This window comes from Trichomycterus rosablanca, chromosome 9 (assembly GCF_030014385.1).
Source record: "Trichomycterus rosablanca isolate fTriRos1 chromosome 9, fTriRos1.hap1, whole genome shotgun sequence".
Taxonomy (NCBI): Eukaryota; Metazoa; Chordata; class Actinopteri; order Siluriformes; family Trichomycteridae; genus Trichomycterus; species Trichomycterus rosablanca.
In genome coordinates, this window is record NC_085996.1 from 20,312,687 (window position 1) to 20,330,967 (window position 18,281).

Sequence of the window (18,281 nt, forward strand, 5' to 3'; positions counted from 1 at the left end):
TCAGTATCCAATTCAGATCTGTTTTTGGAAGAAATGGACACAGTGTGGCCAAAGACTAAAAGGACCATCCAGACTGTTACCAGCAACAAGTGAAAAGCCAGTATGGTATAGTGGCATGTCAGTGCATTTGGGAAAGGTCATTAACACTTCTGTGATGGCAGCATTAATGCAGAAAAGTACCTTGAGATTTTAAAGCAACATATGCTGCCTTCAAGACGTCATCTTTTTCAGGGACGTCCATACATTTTTCAACAAGACAATGCAAAACCACATGCTGCACACATTACAAAGGCATGGCTGCAGAAGGAGAGGGTACGGGTACTGGACTGGCCTGACTGCCCATTAGAGATTAAGTGGAGAATTTTGAGACAATGCCATACTGATAATGACAACGCCATACTGTTACACATCCCAAGATGTGTTTGCAGGAAGAATGGGACATAACACCTGAAACAAAAATGTCTTTTAAGTGTTGTGAAAACAATAGCAACATCACAAAATAGCAAATGCTTTACTGTCCCAACTTTTTTAAAAATATGTTTCAGGCCTGAAATGCAAGAATGGATGTTATTTAAACAAATTAAATGAGGTTGACCAGTCAAAACATGATGTTCCAGGGTTTTTACTGTCTGCAAAGAAATAAAAGTGAAAGTAAATTTAAGAAAAATGTATTTGCATTTTTCAAAGTGTACCAATACTTTCTGATTCGGAGTTGTAAATAAATAAAGATCAGAGGTTTAGAAAACTGCCTGAATGGTCATAGAGATAATTTTTTATAATATAATACAAAACAAAAACAATCAATAATACATAAAAAAACATGAGTTTGATTTTATAAACATGATTGATTATAACAAATGAGGATATTCCACTAGCACACCAGCGCAGAGATTCTGAACATCTCGGTTCAAACTCGGCGTTGCCCCCGATCGGCTGGGCGCCATCTAGCGGCATAACTGGCAGTGCCTGCAGCAAACACTAATATACCACTGTGTTTGCTTGGGCGGGATGAATGGACTATGTGAGTGGGGTCTTCAAACGCTGTGCAAGGACCCTGATTAGCAGATAGAAAGGCGCCTGTGCAGAGTGCATGGGTGGTAAAGAAAGGGTCCCATAAGGGGCGCATGGGTTGGAGGAGGCGTGAGCAGAAATATACACTGATCAGCCATAACATTAAAACCACCTCCTCGTTTCTACACTCACTGTCCATTTTATCAGCTCCACTTACCATATAGAAGCAGGTATTACTGGGTGTTGGATCATTCTCAGCCCTGCAGTGACACTGACATGGTGGTGGTGTGTTAGTGTGTGTTGTGCTGGTATGAGTCGATCAGACACAGCAGCGCTGCTGGAGTTTTTAAATACCGTGCCCACTCACTGTCCACTCTATTAGACACTCCTACCTAGTTGGTCCCCCTTGCAGATGTAAAGTCAGAGACGATCGCTGTTTGAGTTGGTCATCTTCTAGACCTTTATCAGTGGCCACAGGATGCTGCCCATGGGGTGCTGTTGGCTGGATATTTTTGGTTGGTGGACTATTCTCTGTCCAGCAGTGACAGTGAGGTGTTTAAAAACTCCATCAGCATTGCTGTCTTATCCACTCATACCAGCACAACACACACTAACACACCACCACCATGTCAGTGTCACTGCAGTGCTGAGAATGATCCACCACCCAAATAATACCTGCTCTGTGGTGGTCCTGTGGGGGTCCTGACCATTGAAGAACAGCAAGAAAAGGGGGCTAACAAAGCATGCAGAGAAACAGATGAACTACAGTCAATAATTGTAAAACTACAAAGTGCTTCTATATGGTAAGTGGAGCTGATAAAATGGACAGTGAGTGTAGAAATAAGGAGGTGGTTTTAATGTTATGGTTGATCAGTGTACCTTCCTAGAATGCAATTAGGGATCTTCAGCAGTGGAAGACAATTTGACTACACTAAATCAGGAGAAAAATGGGAGAAAATGCATAAATAAATAGGAAAAAAAATGAGAATACAATGTAAATTCTGCCAACATTTACATTTCATTTACATTTCAGAGTACTAATGCAGGACCATCATCTCCTACACGCAGAGGTTACATTCATAGATTTCCTAAAAGATGTAAGTAACAATACATTTTTTATAAACACTTACCGGCCAGATCTGTACACCAGCTTGTGTAATTATCTAATCAGTGGGTCATGTGGCAGCAGCAAGGTACATAAAGTGTGTGTTCTAAAATTTAGTCAGCTGCCTTGCTGTCTACTGCCTACATAGGCAGCTGCCTAAGTTGAGAGGATTCTAATAAGACATTGACTCATAAGTCAGGTTATTCGGACGTGCTACTTAGACAGCGATTACACCAGTTTTCGCTTACTAAGCTAATACAGTTAGCCTCATGACATTCAAACCAATGGGATGAGGTGGCACAACGCCCTAGCATGTCAACTAACATCTCCCCCGTGTACCAAAAACGGTTAAATTGTCACTGCCAAGCCTGAATTTACAAATAAATGACACTTGTGTACCTTATAAAAATTAAAAATCAGTGATAATTTATTTACATTTGAAAATAACAACACATTCCACGTTGCTCCACATTCATGCCATATTTGTATTTTTTGGTGAAACAAGTTGTGCCTCACTGAATGCTGGAGTTGCCTTCACCGCTAAGGCAGCATTGGATGCTCCCTCGTTATTCTGTCAAAATACAGTTCAGATGCCGCTCAGGTGGCGCAGCAGTAAAAAAACATGCTGGAACCAGAGCTGGGTCCCGAATACATCGTATCGAATCTCAGTTCTGCCAGCCGGCTAAGGCTGAGCGGCCACATGGACAACGATTGGCCTGTTGTTCAGATATTGGTGAGACTAAGCCGGATGGGGTCTCTCTCCCATGACTGGTGCAATTACGACCTCTGCTGGCTGATTGATGGCGCCTGCACAGAGATGAGAAAAGAGTGCTCTCAGGGTGTGTCTCTCCATACACAACGCTGAGCTGCACTGCACTCGTCAAAGTGCAGGTGATAAGATGCATACAGCATGCTGCCCACGTGTCGGAGGGGGTGTGGGTTAGCTTTGTTCTCTTCAATCAGAGCAGGGATCGGCATTGGTGGAGAGGAAGCATGACGCAATTGGATGCCCTAAAAGGGAGAAAAAGGGGAGAAAATGCATAAACAAAAATAAAATAAAATAAAATACCGTTCAGATTTAAGGTGCCTTAGTAGGCAGCATTTTAAAGCATCTAAGAATTCGAACAACCTTCTTCTCGGGAGCGTGCATAGGATAAAATGCTGTCTATGTAGAGAGCTCACTAGGTTTTCGAACACATCCACAGTCATACAAATGTGATAAAGATCTTTGGTTAATGTTTCCATCTAATATTAGAATGAGAGAAACTTTGATCTGAAGAAAATAAGCATGTCATGGTTCCTGTTGATAGACTAGTCTAAAAAAATGCTGATCTCCTGGGACTTATGGTAGAGTAGAGAGAGCACTCTGTTCTTTATGCATTAAGACTCTCTGTAATAGTTAAATGGTTAGAAAAATGTCTGGTCTGCTGGTCTGGTGCTTTCATAGTACCTCTGCCTCAAGGTTGTTGTGGGAATTCAAAATAACCATTAAAGATTGACACAGACAGTGTAATAGTAATAGTACTATATACAGGAGTAATAGTAAAAGCAAAAAATCAATTTATTACTCAGCTGAGGACCAATCTCATAATGCTAACCCACACAGGCCTTCACAGGAGAGAAGGGTGGATACCGTCCGCCCTATCGGCTTATTTATACTCCGCTTTAGGTTAACTCTTTTAAGCGACTCAGCTCAAGGCCGACTTTCCACACCAAACTTGTTTATCATTCTACAGGAATAGTTAGCTTGTTAAGAACATGGCATACTTGCATAAGAATGTGTGTGCAATCAAAACTGTGTGTGCGGGGTTGCCCATGCCAAGGTCAACATATCTCTGGACTTCTGAAAACTTCAGAAAGTCTCTTCTACCTCTGCTGATTGTACTTAGATAGCAGAAACTTATGTCTTATGTAAAGAAGTATTAAAATATAAAATTTCCAGTCACAAGGTTCAGCAATTTAGTTTCAGGATGTTTTTCTGATGTGACATTTGAGATGCTTTACTGATTACTGCAGTTGAAAGGAGTGATTATTAGATTTAGTCTAGACAGTCTGGCCTTTTGACAGTTTATTAGATGTAAGAATTTCAAAATTATAAGGCCATGAAATTACATCATTACTTCAGCTCCTTCTTGGTTGTTACAAAGTCAACTGTCAGCATAACCTGATCACATTATATACTGTCACTAATACATTTCCAACATTATGCCCTTTACAGATGCCTACAACATATCAAGCAATGCTTACTCTTCACCTGAACCATCCAGCAGCCTACAATCATTTAGGTTCTTGGGCACACAATGAATCTTCTAGCTTAACCAAAACTGCCAGAGAACATGCAAATCCAGTGTACTACCTATGTGCCACAAACATGGGTGTAGCTACAATTTTAGATAAGGCAGACAGAAAGACACAACACTGCCACCATTTGCAATTGACCTTGTCATTCTAATTTCAGCCTTAACTTCAGCATACCAAGAATATATGAAGATAACTTTCTTTTCTAAACTAAACCAAATACTATTTTTTACGATCTGGGCAACTTTAAGGTTACTTTTACTTATAAGGTTTATTTTGTAATCACATTTCCGGAAATGTTGGGACATTTTGTAAGATATGAGATTAGTTAATTTGCTTAAACCTTTATTTATCTGTCAAAAGCACAAACAAAAACGTCAAATGTTTCACTGATATAAACAAATCTAGAATCTGATGCTGAAAAGTTGGCATAAAGAGATGTTTAGCACTGTGTTACACCACCTTTTCTATTAATTACGCATATTAGCAGTTTAGGAACTGAGGATACTAATTGTTACAGTTTTGCAAGTAAAATTTTTGCCAATTCCTACTTCAGCTGCTAAACAGTTTATGTTTGTCATTGTCTGATTTTCCCCTTGATGTTGCACCCTGCATTTTCAAAAGAAAATAGAACTGAACTATAGGCAGACCAGTCAAGTACACATACTTGGTATCTCCCTGTCAGATTTCCCCATCCATAGACACTGCCAAATGTGTCTATTGGACACCCAGCCAGGTCACTGGCACAGCTGAGATGTCTAAGATGTTACCTTCTCCTGTTACCAATTGACTAATTAAACCTGACCTTTCACTTAAACTGTTCCTGTCCCAATTTTTACATTAATACATTTGTTTATATTAACAAAATACAAATAAGCTTATCAGCAAAGACATTAAAGGTCATTGCTTTGTACATCAGGTAGTTAAATAAGGGTTCACAGAAAATAACAAATTACATTTTTGTTTGTACTGTATTTTAAAAGATGTTCCAAAGTTTCCGGAAATAAATCAACATTTTGTAGGTTTAGTGTTGTACAAATGTAGCTATTGATACTATTAAACAAAGCAAATGATTCAGTAAACCTTAAACTTTTTAATGTGTACTGTATGGTAATAAAGAAAACTGTTCTTGTTATTTACATTTTCCTTTAATAATATAGCTATGTCAGTAACAATAGGAACTTTTACCTAAACCTATTTATGTATACTTTCCAATATGTAGTAAATTAAGCATTTACCTAATTTTGTTGGCTCCTGTAATGACTCCTGTAAGTTACTATAAATAAAAGTTTTTAATAAATGCTGGTTATCTGTACATTAACATCATGTATTACTATTTTACATTACAATCACAAACAGAAGCTGTATATGTTGTTATGAAGTCTGACTGAAAATTAAACTCTGTTAAATCTGCATCCTGAATTCTAAACTGGTTCTGCTCATGGTAACTATGTTTATATTACTGTTCTACATAACTACATTGTTCACTATATTATACTGTTTTATTCAATAATACATTAAAACTAATTTTTGTGATACTCTGATATGTTTAATATTGTAATGGACACTATAAGCTTGTCGGTTATTGGATAAATGTTGAGTGCTGACAGTCTATTATCGGTTATTAAGCCTTAATAAAACAATGAAGTTTTTTACTAGCATTAAATTATTTTAACTTTCTAAGTAAAATACTGTCTGGGTTTTTCTTTCCAGTTAATAATAATAATAAGCTTTTATAAACTGTTATTAAACAGTTTCAGGAGATTTTTTATGAATGTCGTAATTGACAGTAAGCCTATGCCTAGTTCACACTACACATTTTTTGTTTTGATTTTCGCTCGCCGACTAGTTGGCGCTAGATGTGTCGGGCGACTGGCAGCGGAGGAGTTTTAAAACATGGGACAGGGGCATAATATAATATCACATTTTGCCATATAAGCCTAATCTTACACTGAAAATCATTTATAAATCCAAAAGAAAATTAATTCTGAGAAAAACAAACACACAATTAAGGGCACCCCTGATTACAATCACCTGTTTGAAATCTTTATAAAATTAAATTGCCCCTTTTCCAATCTTTATTGGAAAAGGGGCTGAAATACAGAAATGGAGGTATATTAACACATGAAATAAAGTTGGCCAAACAAAACATGAAATATCTTGGGCCCATACTGTCTGCAATCAAATAAAAGTCAAAGTTAACACTGTATTTTTCAACTTTTTATTTTCTCAACTTTTTTTAATTTGGTGTTATTAAAACCAAAAGAAATTAATATACTGGTTAATGGGATAAGCTATTAAACATTTTAGTTACTCTCACTGGTGGCTCAACTTTAATTTTGTATTATATATTGTGGTCTGTGGCTAGCTCTCTAGGAGATAATGGGAGTGGGGGCCGATTCTCAGAATGCTCTTTGTTCTTCTTGTGAAAACTGTGGGCATGGTTATCTGGGCGACTACGAGGATGCACCATGACACCTGCTAAAATAGCAAATAAACTGTAATAAATGTAAATATTGGTGTTAATTGTAATTGCTTATAAATGTGTGTTTTAAATAACAGTGTTAAAATTTAATTATTTACTGTAACAGCTGATATAAGCTGTAAGTGCTCTGTGGGTTTATGCTTTGTTCTTCCTCACAGGACACACTGTGGTTTTGGTTAACTTGGTCCATTTGTGTGTGTTTTGCAAGTCTTTAACGCAGGTCTATCTGTGTGTTCCTGCCCTTTGATTCATATCAGTGAGTGAGCCTTTTTTAATAAAATCAGCAATATCATTCTTTCTGTCTGGTGCTTGACTGAACCTACGCTGCAATATGTATTATTATTATCTGTCTGTCTGTCTATACGTCTGGAAAAAACAGCATGTGATGCCATGTTCTAAAGAGATTCAAATACAGATGTAAAATAAAGTCATTCAAATTTTGGTCAGAGAAGAACCCAGACAAACATGCGGACAAAACTGTGACCTTAAACTCACTAAAGTGAGGTTTAATGCACACAGTATGACAGTAAGAAAGACACCGAGCACCCTGAACTTGTGGTAATATTTTGTGAACTGGTGACAAAAGGTAAAACATTTTGTCAGACACGGGACCCATTACATCTGACATAAAGCTAACACTACATTCCATCATAATAACATCATACCAACGTTTAAGCACAGTGGTGGTAGTGTGATGGTCTGTGGTGGTGGGATTTGCTTCAGGACCTGGACGACTTTATACATAATTTATGGAACCACGAATTTTGCTCTTTATCAAAAAATGATAAACTAAGGTGTAAGTGCAGTTATAAGCAGGACGATAATCCAAAGGACATAAGCTAGTCCACAACCTCTGAATAGCTTAAGAGAATCAAAATGAAGGGTTTTGGAGAGGCCAATCAGGGTCCTGACTTAAATCCCATTGAAATCCTGTGGCAAGAGCTTAAACAAGATGTTTATGCTTGTTAACCCTTTAGTGTAGCTAAATTAAAACAATTCTGCAATGAAGAGTTGGCCAAAATTCCATCACAGCAATGTAAAAGACTCGCAAGTTATTTCATTTAGATTTTCAGTATTTAGTAGACACTTTTATCCGAAGCGACTTACAATATTGTGAGAGCATACAGTCTAAGCGTTGAAAACCAGTTGCATTGCCTGGAATTATTTTCACTAGATCCATAGTACATTTAGATACTGTCCATAACACCACTCAGTACTTTTTTATCTTAATGTATAATTTTATAATCTGTTATGGCATTTCAAGGCGGCTTACTTCTAACCTGTTAATAATTAAACAGTACTATATTACGGCCATTATATATCAGCCATTGGCGTTCTGGCTATGTCTCAAATTCCTTTTCACTAAATAGTTATTTCTTTATTTGATTTGATTTTGTTTAATCTAACTTTATTATTTACAGTGTGTAGCTTTGGCAATTAAACAATGTGAATACACATACAGTGCCTAGCAAAAGTATTCGGCCCCCTTGAACTTTTCAACCTTTTGCCACATTTCAGGCTTCAAACATAACGATATGAAATTGTAATTTTTTGTGAAGAATCAACAACAAGTGCGACACAATCGTGAAGTGGAACGAAATTTATTGGATATTTTAAACTTTTTTTAGAAATAAAAAACTGAAAAGTGGGGCGTGCAATATTATTCGGCCCCTTTACTTTCAGTGCAGCAAACTCACTCCAGAAGTTCAGTGAGGATCTCTGAATGATCCAATGTTGACCTAAATGACTGATGGTGATAAATAGAATCCACCTGTGTGTAATCAAGTCTCCGTATAAATGCACCTGCTCTGTGATAGTCTCAGAGTTCTGTTTAAAGCGCAGAGAGCATCATGAAGACCAAGGAACACACCAGGCAGGTCCGAGATACTGTTGTGGAGAAGTTTAAAGCCGGATTTGGATACAAAAAGATTTCCCAAGCTTTAAACATCTCAAGGAGCACTGTGCAAGTGATCATATTGAAATGGAAGGAGTATCAGACCACTGCAAATCTACCAAGACCCGGCCGTCCCTCTAAACTTTCAGCTCAAACAAGGAGAAGACTGATCAGAGATGCAGCCAAGAGGCCCATGATCACTCTGAATGAACTGCAGAGATCTACAGCTGAGGTGGGAGAATCTGTCCATAGGACAACAATCAGTCGTACACTGCACAAATCTGGCCTTTATGGAAGAGTGGCAAGAAGAAAGCCATTTCTCAAAGATATCCATAAAAAGTCACCTGGGAGACACACCAAACATGTGGAAGAAGGTGCTCTGGTCAGATGAAACCAAAATCTTTTTGGCCACAATGCAAAACGTTATGTTTGGCGTAAAAGCAACACAGCTCATCACCCTCAACACACCATCCCCACTGTCAAACATGGTGGTGGCAGCATCATGGGTTGGGCCTGCTTTTCTTCAGCAGGGACAGGGAAGATGGTTAAAATTGATGGGAAGATGGATGGAGCCAAATACAGGACCATTCTGGAAGAAAACCTGTTGGAGTCTGCAAAAGACCTGAGACTGGGACGGAGATTTATCTTCCAACAAGACAATGATCCAAAACATAAAGCAAAATCTACAATGGAATGGTTCACAAATAAACGTATCCAGGTGTTAGAATGGCCAAGTCAAAGTCCAGACCTGAATCCCATCGAGAATCTGTGGAAAGAGCTGAAAACTGCTGTTCACAAACGCTCTCCATCCAACCTCACTGAGCTCGAGCTGTTTTGCAAGGAAGAATGGGCAAAAATTTCAGTCTCTCGATGTGCAAAACTGATAGAGACATACCGCAAGCGACTTGCAGCTGTAATCGCAGCAAAAGGTGGCGCTACAAAGTATTAACGCAAGGGGGCCGAATAATATTGCACGCCCCACTTTTCAGTTTTTTATTTCTAAAAAAAGTTTAAAATATCCAATAAATTTCGTTCCACTTCACGATTGTGTCCCGCTTGTTGTTGATTCTTCACAAAAAATTACAATTTCATATCGTTATGTTTGAAGCCTGAAATGTGGCAAAAGGTTGAAAAGTTCAAGGGGGCCGAATACTTTTGCTAGGCACTGTATAAGGACAGTGGTAGCCTAGTGGGTAGGGCTTTGGGCTATCAACTGAAAGGTTGAGAGTTCAAATACCAGCTTTGCCATGCAGCCACTGTTGGCCCCTTGAGCAAGGCCCTTAACCCTCTCTGCTCCAGGTGCGCTGTACAATAACCAACCATGTGCTCTGATCCCAGCTTCCAAACAAGCTGGGATATGCAATAAAGGCATTCTATTCTACAGCCTATTTGCTTTGACTTAACACAGTGTATGGATTTAGCACACCACTAGGTGGGTTTTAATACTTTATTTAGTACACTAGTATGCAGTTGGTAATTTGGCTACGTAACATCTGTCTACAGCAAGCAGCAGGAAGGTGGGTGGCAACTCTACATGGGGCTATGGCTTTCTGCCATTCTAAATATTTGAAAATTTACTAACATAAAATTAAGTAACTTTTTATTTATTTTTTTACATTTTAGAATTATGACCAACAGTGTTTTGGAATGACAGAGGTAAGTAAGTAAGTAAGTATATAACTATATATAGAAGTGCAGTTATTGTGACCAGGGTTTAGGAAACTGTTGTTTTTATTTTCATACCAATACACTTAAGTCTAGGGCAGAGCAGAACAGAGAACACCCATTTCTCTTCTCCAGCCCTCTCTTTTCTTTTCTCCCCTGGTTCTAGCTTGTAATCTTCTCTTCAACATTTGCTTAATTTCTTACTCACCTCTATGTCACCTACTCCCATTGCCCTGTCGTCATTCTTGTATTCTCTCTCTCTCTCTCTCTCTCTCTCTCTCTCTCTCTCTCTCTCTCTCTCTCTCTCTCTCTCTCTCTCTCTCTCTCTCTCTCTCTCTCTCTCTCTCTTTCCTCTGAACATGAAAGAAATATCAGTAAACAACTGTTATTTCTTACCATGATGTTCTGCTACATTACTTTATTATGTAACTACAGTACACAATTGTACAAGTGCAATTTATTTTTTTGTTGCTATTTTGCTATTATTGACACTTTAATGAGACTTCATATGGGTTTTTAACAAATATAATTTAAAGACATTACTATTAGTGGAATACACCAATGACTATGGTTGGTTGCTGCATGACTGTGACACTAATTAACTTCCCAGGCCACTACAATAGCTAACAATAGGAATGAAAAAAAAATTTTGTTACTACTTGCTGGCAGTTAATAGCAAAATGTTATTTATTTTTACAATTACAGTTCCAGCACAAAATGACATATTAATGTTAACATTACCTTTCCATGCAAGTCAGTGCTGTTATAAAGACCTGGCTGAAATAATAAGTGGCCCAACTGACTGATTATAACATTATGGAAAGCTAGTGAGTGGAATATGTGTATTTTTATTTTTTTTTACACTGGTATGCTGGGGAAATATTTTGAGCAGATTTAAATGTTGGGGGATGTACCCCTCATTATATATTGTAAATTACAGCCTTTTTGTACTGTATCATGTCAGATGGAGTTTTAATAAAGATGATATCGTGTTAACTTATTCCTGGGTTTAATAACCCATCATGTTTAATAATATATTATAAAATGTGAATAAAATGCTCTCAATGTAGATCCCTGGGTTTATTATTAAGTGAAGAACGCACAAGATAAATGGATTAATACATGGATGAACAGGCATATGTATAGCTGGATAGGTAAAAAATAAATAAACCTACAGATAAATAGACAGATGGACAGAGGGATATAAAGCTGGATATATAAACATGTGTATGGGTGGATCTATGGATGGATCAATGGACAGGTAATAAAGATAAAGGGACAGATGGACTGTCAGACGTTTTTGATCATCGATAGTTTCTTGAAGTAGATTCAAAATATTTTTTTAATTATTTGACAGACAAAGCTAAAATCACAATATAAAAAAATGTTTGTTTTATTGTTTGTTTATTAGGATTTTAACATCATGTTTTACACTTTGGTAACATTCATGACAGGAACGGTAGTTACTCATTACACAAGGTTATATTGAATACAGTCATGGACAATTTAGTGTCTCCAATTCACCTCACTTGCATGTCTTTGGACTGTGGAAGGAAACATGCAAACTCCACACAGAAAGGACCCGGACCGGCCCACCTGTGGATCGAACCCAGGACCTTCTTGCTGTGAGGCGACAGTGCTATCCTACTGAATGCCACCCTAAAAAATGTTTAATTCTTTCTATTTGTGACTGTAACAAAATACACTCTCTTTTATGGTACATGAAATAGGCCTACATGTATACATATATTCCTGTCTCATTGCTATTTACTAAAGTATATTAATGTAAAAACACTAGAGCAAAGTACATAAGAATGTCAAGTTTCCAATATATTTATAAGACACACTGCTAAAACTCTCCACTGCTAATGTCACTTAGTAATGCACTAGTTAGTGTACTTGTAGTGTGTAAAATGATGTCAGTTTGGTCTACACTCTTCCTTCAGGGCATTGTTTTATACCTGCAATTCCTTTAACAGGTAATTTATTGGTTTGTGTGTCTGATCTTTACTTTTTATGTATATACTTTGCCCAGCATTTAGGTAAGAGTTCAATTTTTTAACTAAAATAGAATCCAATATCAAATAAATTAAGTAATACTTTCAAATAAAAATAAAATAAAAAAAGATAACTAAACACTTTCTTCAATCTATTAATCCTTTTTAATCTTTATCTGTTTTTAGGGTTGGCAAACTATTAAATAAAAGCCTATTCTAATATTTATAAGCTAAGTGTGTTTTTGTCAGTTGAAATAATGCATCCATATTAACAAATACGCTTGCAGTTTGATTCATTTTTGGGAAAATAATGTAGGATTTTGTTCTACAGAAATGTGTGGTTTTTTACTTAAGTCATGCGGCCTCATTTTGAATAAGCACTCAAAATAGGGAGGTTTCCATGGATACCAATTTTACTAAGAAATGAATTTAAAGAACACAAGGGCCACTCATTTACAAATGACGCTCAGTCTGGTTCCTTGGCATACACAAATTTTCTGGAATAGTCTCTACTCTAAACTTACTCAAAAACAAAAGTATATTGATGAAAAAGGCTTCTGTAAAACTTAAAGCAATAGTATTTTGTAGATTTGTTTAGATTTTCCTGAAGATATTTGTCATGTTCTTTGTACTTGATGTATTGTTGTTGAAATCATTCAGTTAATTTTCTTACTTCAGTGAGTTCTATTTTACTCCTACTGTACAAAGTATCTAGCTACAGTACAACAACAAGGCGGTCTATGTTTATAGTCCATCTGTATTATTACCTGTTATACACATTCATTAGTTTTCCAGCTGATCTAAAATTTTATTGTTTTTTTGAGGAAAATATGAGGCAACATATGAGGCAACATATGTAACAACATATACAGTACATTACGTACACTAGTGGTCTGGTCTTGTAATTTGTATAAGTGACTGGTGGAAAGTAATTTATGAGGCTGTTAGTTTGCGGCAGATGCTTTAGAACTACATGAGAATGTTAAAGTAAATATAAATAAGGGGTGGTGCCTGGAAAAACCTTGAGTTAACTTGAGCACAGTACCACCCATAGTGACTGGTGTGGTGATGTCATGTCTAACATCTGTCCATAACTGTCAGCCTACTTGTATGTACAGTATATCTGCAACAATGGTAAAAAATAAACTACAACCCCAATTCCAATGAAGTTGGGACGTTGTGTAAAACATAAATAAAAACAGAATATGATGATTTGCAAATCCCTTTCAACCCATATTCAATTGAATACACTACAAAGACAAGATATTTAATGTTCAAACGGATAAATTGTATTGTTTTTTTGCAAATATTCACTCATTTTGAATTTGATGCCTGCAACACGTTCCAAAGAAGTTGGGACAGGGGCAACAAAAGACTGGGAAAGTTGAGGAATGCTCAAAAAACACCTGTTTGGAACATTCCACAGGTGAACAGGTTAATTGAAAACAGGTAAATGTCATGATTATGTATAAAGGGAGCATCCCCGAAAGGCTCAGTTGTTCACAAGCAAGGTTCACCACTTTGTGAACAACTGCGTGAGCAAATAGTCCAACAGTTTAAGAACAACGTTTCTCAACGTGCAATTGCAAGGAATTTAGGGATTTCATCATCTACAGTCCATAATATCAAAGATTCAGAGAATCTGGAGAAATCTGTGCAAGTAAGCGGCAAGGCCGAAAACCAACATTGAATGCCCGTGACCTTCGATCCCTCAGGCAGCACTGCATTAAAAACCGACATCATTCTGTAATGGATATTACCACATGGGCTCAGGAACACTTCAGAAAACCATCGTCAGTGAACACAGTTCGTCGCTCCATCTACAAGTCCAAGTTAAAACTCTACCATGCAAAGCAAAAGCCATATATCAACAACACCCAGAAACACCGCCGGGTTCTCTGGGCCCGAGCTCATCTGAGATGGACTGACGCAAAGTGGAAAAGTGTCCTGTGGTCTGACGAGTCCACATTTCAAATTGATTTTGGAAATCATGGACGTCGTGTCCTCCAGGCCAAAGAGGAAAAGGACTGTCCGGATTGTTATCAGCGCTAAGTTCAAAAGCAAGCAGCTCTGATGGTATGGGGGTGTGTTAGTGCCCATGGCATGGGTAACTTGCACATCTGTGAAGGCACCATTAACGCTGAAAGGTACATACAGGTTTTGGAGCAACATATGCTGCCATTCAAGCAACGTCTTTTTCAGGGACGTCCCTGCTTATTTCAGCAAGACAATGCCAAGCCACATTCTGCACGTGTTACAACAGTGTGGCTTTGTAGTAAAAGTGTACAGGTACGAGACTGGCCTGCCTGCAGTCCAGACCTGTCTCCCATTGAAAATGTGTGGCGCATTATGAAGCGCAAAATACGACAACGGAGACCCCGGACTGTTGAGCAAATTAAGTTGTACATCAAGCAAGAATGGGAAAGAATTCCACCTACAAAGCTTCAACAATTAGTGTCCTCAGTTCCCAAACGCTTATTGAGTGTTGTTAAAAGGAAAGGTGATGTAACACAGTGGTAAACATGCCCCTGTCCCAACTTCTTTGGAATGTGTTGCAGGCATCAAATTCAAAATGAGTGAATATTTGCAAAAAACAATCAAGTTTATGCGTTTGAACATTAAATACCTTGTCTTTGTAGTGTATTGAATTGAATATGGGTTGAAAAGGATTTGCAAATCATTGTATTCTGTTTTTATTTATGTTTTACACAACGTCCGAACTTCATTGGAATTAGGGTTGTACACTGTAAATAAAATCTGCATTTGTAATAGAAAAATTGGACGCATTACACATTCGTTCACTCACTGAGGTATTTGTAATGCTTTATTACCCATTCACTCACTCAGGCATTTGTAATGCTTTTGGAGGCGGAAGGAATCCAAAATGTCAAAAGGAAACACATGTAGCCACATGGAAATTATCTTCTCACGGTCAGTCACCAGAACAAGCAGGTCCCCAAAACCCTACCGATAAAAGTAAAACAGAGTGGATGTCACAGAGCACCATGGGTCCTGTCCTCAACCTCTTACAGCAAGAAGTGACACCTCTCACACTAGTGACATGTAAAAGTAGTATAATTAATTCTTTATTAGCTTCTTCGGACCATAGAAAGGTCAACTTGACCTTAAGATAAAGCTGCCAGGAGCTGAGTCAGGTACTTATTTTGCTTGATTTCTTCTTTCTAAGAAACATCCTATCAGATTTTGAAAGTTTTCTCGCCCTTTCAGCCATTTTTTTGTCCTTGAGCTTTCCTGATTCTTCAATACTGCTTGAATGCCACTTATTGAGTATTCTCTTTGTTTCCCTTTGAGACTGGCCTTGTGTCTGTCAAATTCTGTGATCTTTAGTATTTTGAATGGAGTTATGTAAAAGAAAGTTGGTCTTATACAGTGGGGCCAAAAAGTATTTAGTCAGCCACTGATTGTGCAAGTTCTCCTACTTAGAAAGATGAGAGAGGTCTGTAATTTTCATGATAGGTACACTTCAACTATGAGAGACAACATGAGAAAAAAAAATCCAGGAAATCACATTGTAGGATTTTTAAAGAATTTATTTGTAAATTATGGTGGAAAATAAGTATTTGGTCAATAACAAAAGTTCAACTCAATACTTTGTAACATAACCTTTGTTGGCAATGACAGAGGTCAAACATTTCCTGTAAGTCTTCACCAGGTTTGCACACACTGTAGCTGGTATTTTGGCCCATTCCTCCATGCAGATCTCCTCTAGAGCAGTGATGTTTTGGGGCTGTCGCTGGGCAACACGGACTTTCAACTCCCTCCACAAATTTTCTATGGGGTTGAGGTCTGGAGACTGGCTAGGCCACTCCAGGACCTTGAAATGCTTTTTACGGAGCCACTCCTTCATTGCCCAAGCGGTGTGTTTGGGATCTTTGTCATGCTGGAAGACCCAGCCACGTTCCATCTTCAATGCTCTCACTGATGGAAGGAGGTTTTGGCTTAAAATCTCACGATACATGGCCCCGTTCATTCTTCCCTTAACACGGATCAGTCGTCCTGTCCCCTTTGCAGAAAAACAGCCCCAAAGCATGATGTTTCCACCCCCATGCTTCACAGTAGGTATGGTGTTCTTGGGCTGCAACTCAGCATTCTTCTTCCTCCAAACACGACGAGTTGAGTTTTTACCAAAAAGTTCCATTTTGGTTTCATCTGACCACATGATATTCTCCCAATCCTCTTCTGGATCATCCATATGCTCTCTGGCAAACTTCAGACGGACCTGGACATGTACTGGCTTAAGCAGGGGGACACGTCTGGCACTGCAGGATTTTAGTCCCTCTCGGCGTAGTGTGTTACTGATGGTAGCCTTTGTTACTTTGGTCCCAGCTCTCTGCAGGTCATTCATCAGGTCCCTCCGTGTAGTTCTGGGATTTTTGCCTTGTCTTGTATGTCTTCCATTTTCTTATAATTGCTCCCACAGTTGATTTATTCACACCAACCTGCTTGCCTATTGTAGATTCACTCTTCCCAACCTGGTGCAGGTCTACAATCTTCTTCCTGGTGTCCTTCGACAGTTCTTTGGTCTTGGCCATGGTTGAGTTTGGAGTTTGACTGTTTGAGGCTGTGGACAGGTGTCTTTTATACAGATAACAAGGTCAAACAGGTGCCATTAATACAGGTAACGAGTGGAGGACAGAAGAGCTTCTTAAAGAAGAAGTTACAGGTTTGTGAGAGCCAGAAATCTTGCTTGTTTGTGGGTGACCAAATACTTATTTTCCACCATAATTTACAAATAAATTCTTTAAAAATCCTACAATGTGATTTTCTGGATTTATTTTTTCTCATTTTGGCTCTCATAGTTGAAGTGTACCTATGATGAAAGACCTCTCTCATCTTTCTAAGTAGGAGAACTTGCACAATCAGTGGCTGACTAAATACTTTTTGGCCCCACTGTATATATTAGCAAGCCTCCAATGAATTAAACTTATACAACGTGTATGTTAGGCTCAGGCATGTCTTGCACAAACCGGGTGTAACAGACTTTTTTTACATAAAATAGTAGATCAAATACAGGTGTTAGATGTGACATTAATTAGGGTTCTGTTCCTTTTTAGGTTTATATACACTTAAAATCATTTAAAATAAGTTTACGTTTATATACACATTTAAAATCATTAACTCATTTACCCAAATCAGAAAAAGTAGGGACTCATAAGGTGTGCAACATTATGGGGTTGCCACTGTTGAGATCTTCATTTATACATTTTCTACACATTCTCTCTGACAGTCCAGTACCCGTACCCTCTTCTCCTGTAGCCATGTCTTTGTAATGTGTGCAGCAGGTGGTTTTGCATTGTGCTGTTGAAAAATGCATGGACGTTCCTGGAAAAGATGACGTCTGGAAGGCACATACAGGGGTTGGACAAAATAACTGAAACACCTGGTTTTAGACCACAATAATTTATTAGTATGGTGTAGGGCCTCCTTTTGCGGCCAATACAGCGTCAATTAGTCTTGGAAATGACATATACAAGTCCTGCACAGTGGTCAGAGGGATTTTAAGCCATTCTTCTTGCAGGATAGTGGCCAGGTCACTACGTGATGCTGGTGGAGGAAAACGTTTCCTGACTCGCTTCTCCAAATCACCCCAAAGTGGCTCAATAATATTTAGATCTGGTGACTGTGCAGGCCATGGGAGATGTTCAACTTCACTTTCATGTTCATCAAACCAATCTTTCACCAGTCTTGCTGTGTGTATTGGTGCATTGTCATCCTGATACACGGCACCGCCATTGGATGCACATGGTCCTCCAGAATGGTTCGGTAGTCCTTGGCAGTGACGCGCCCATCTAGCACAAGTATTGG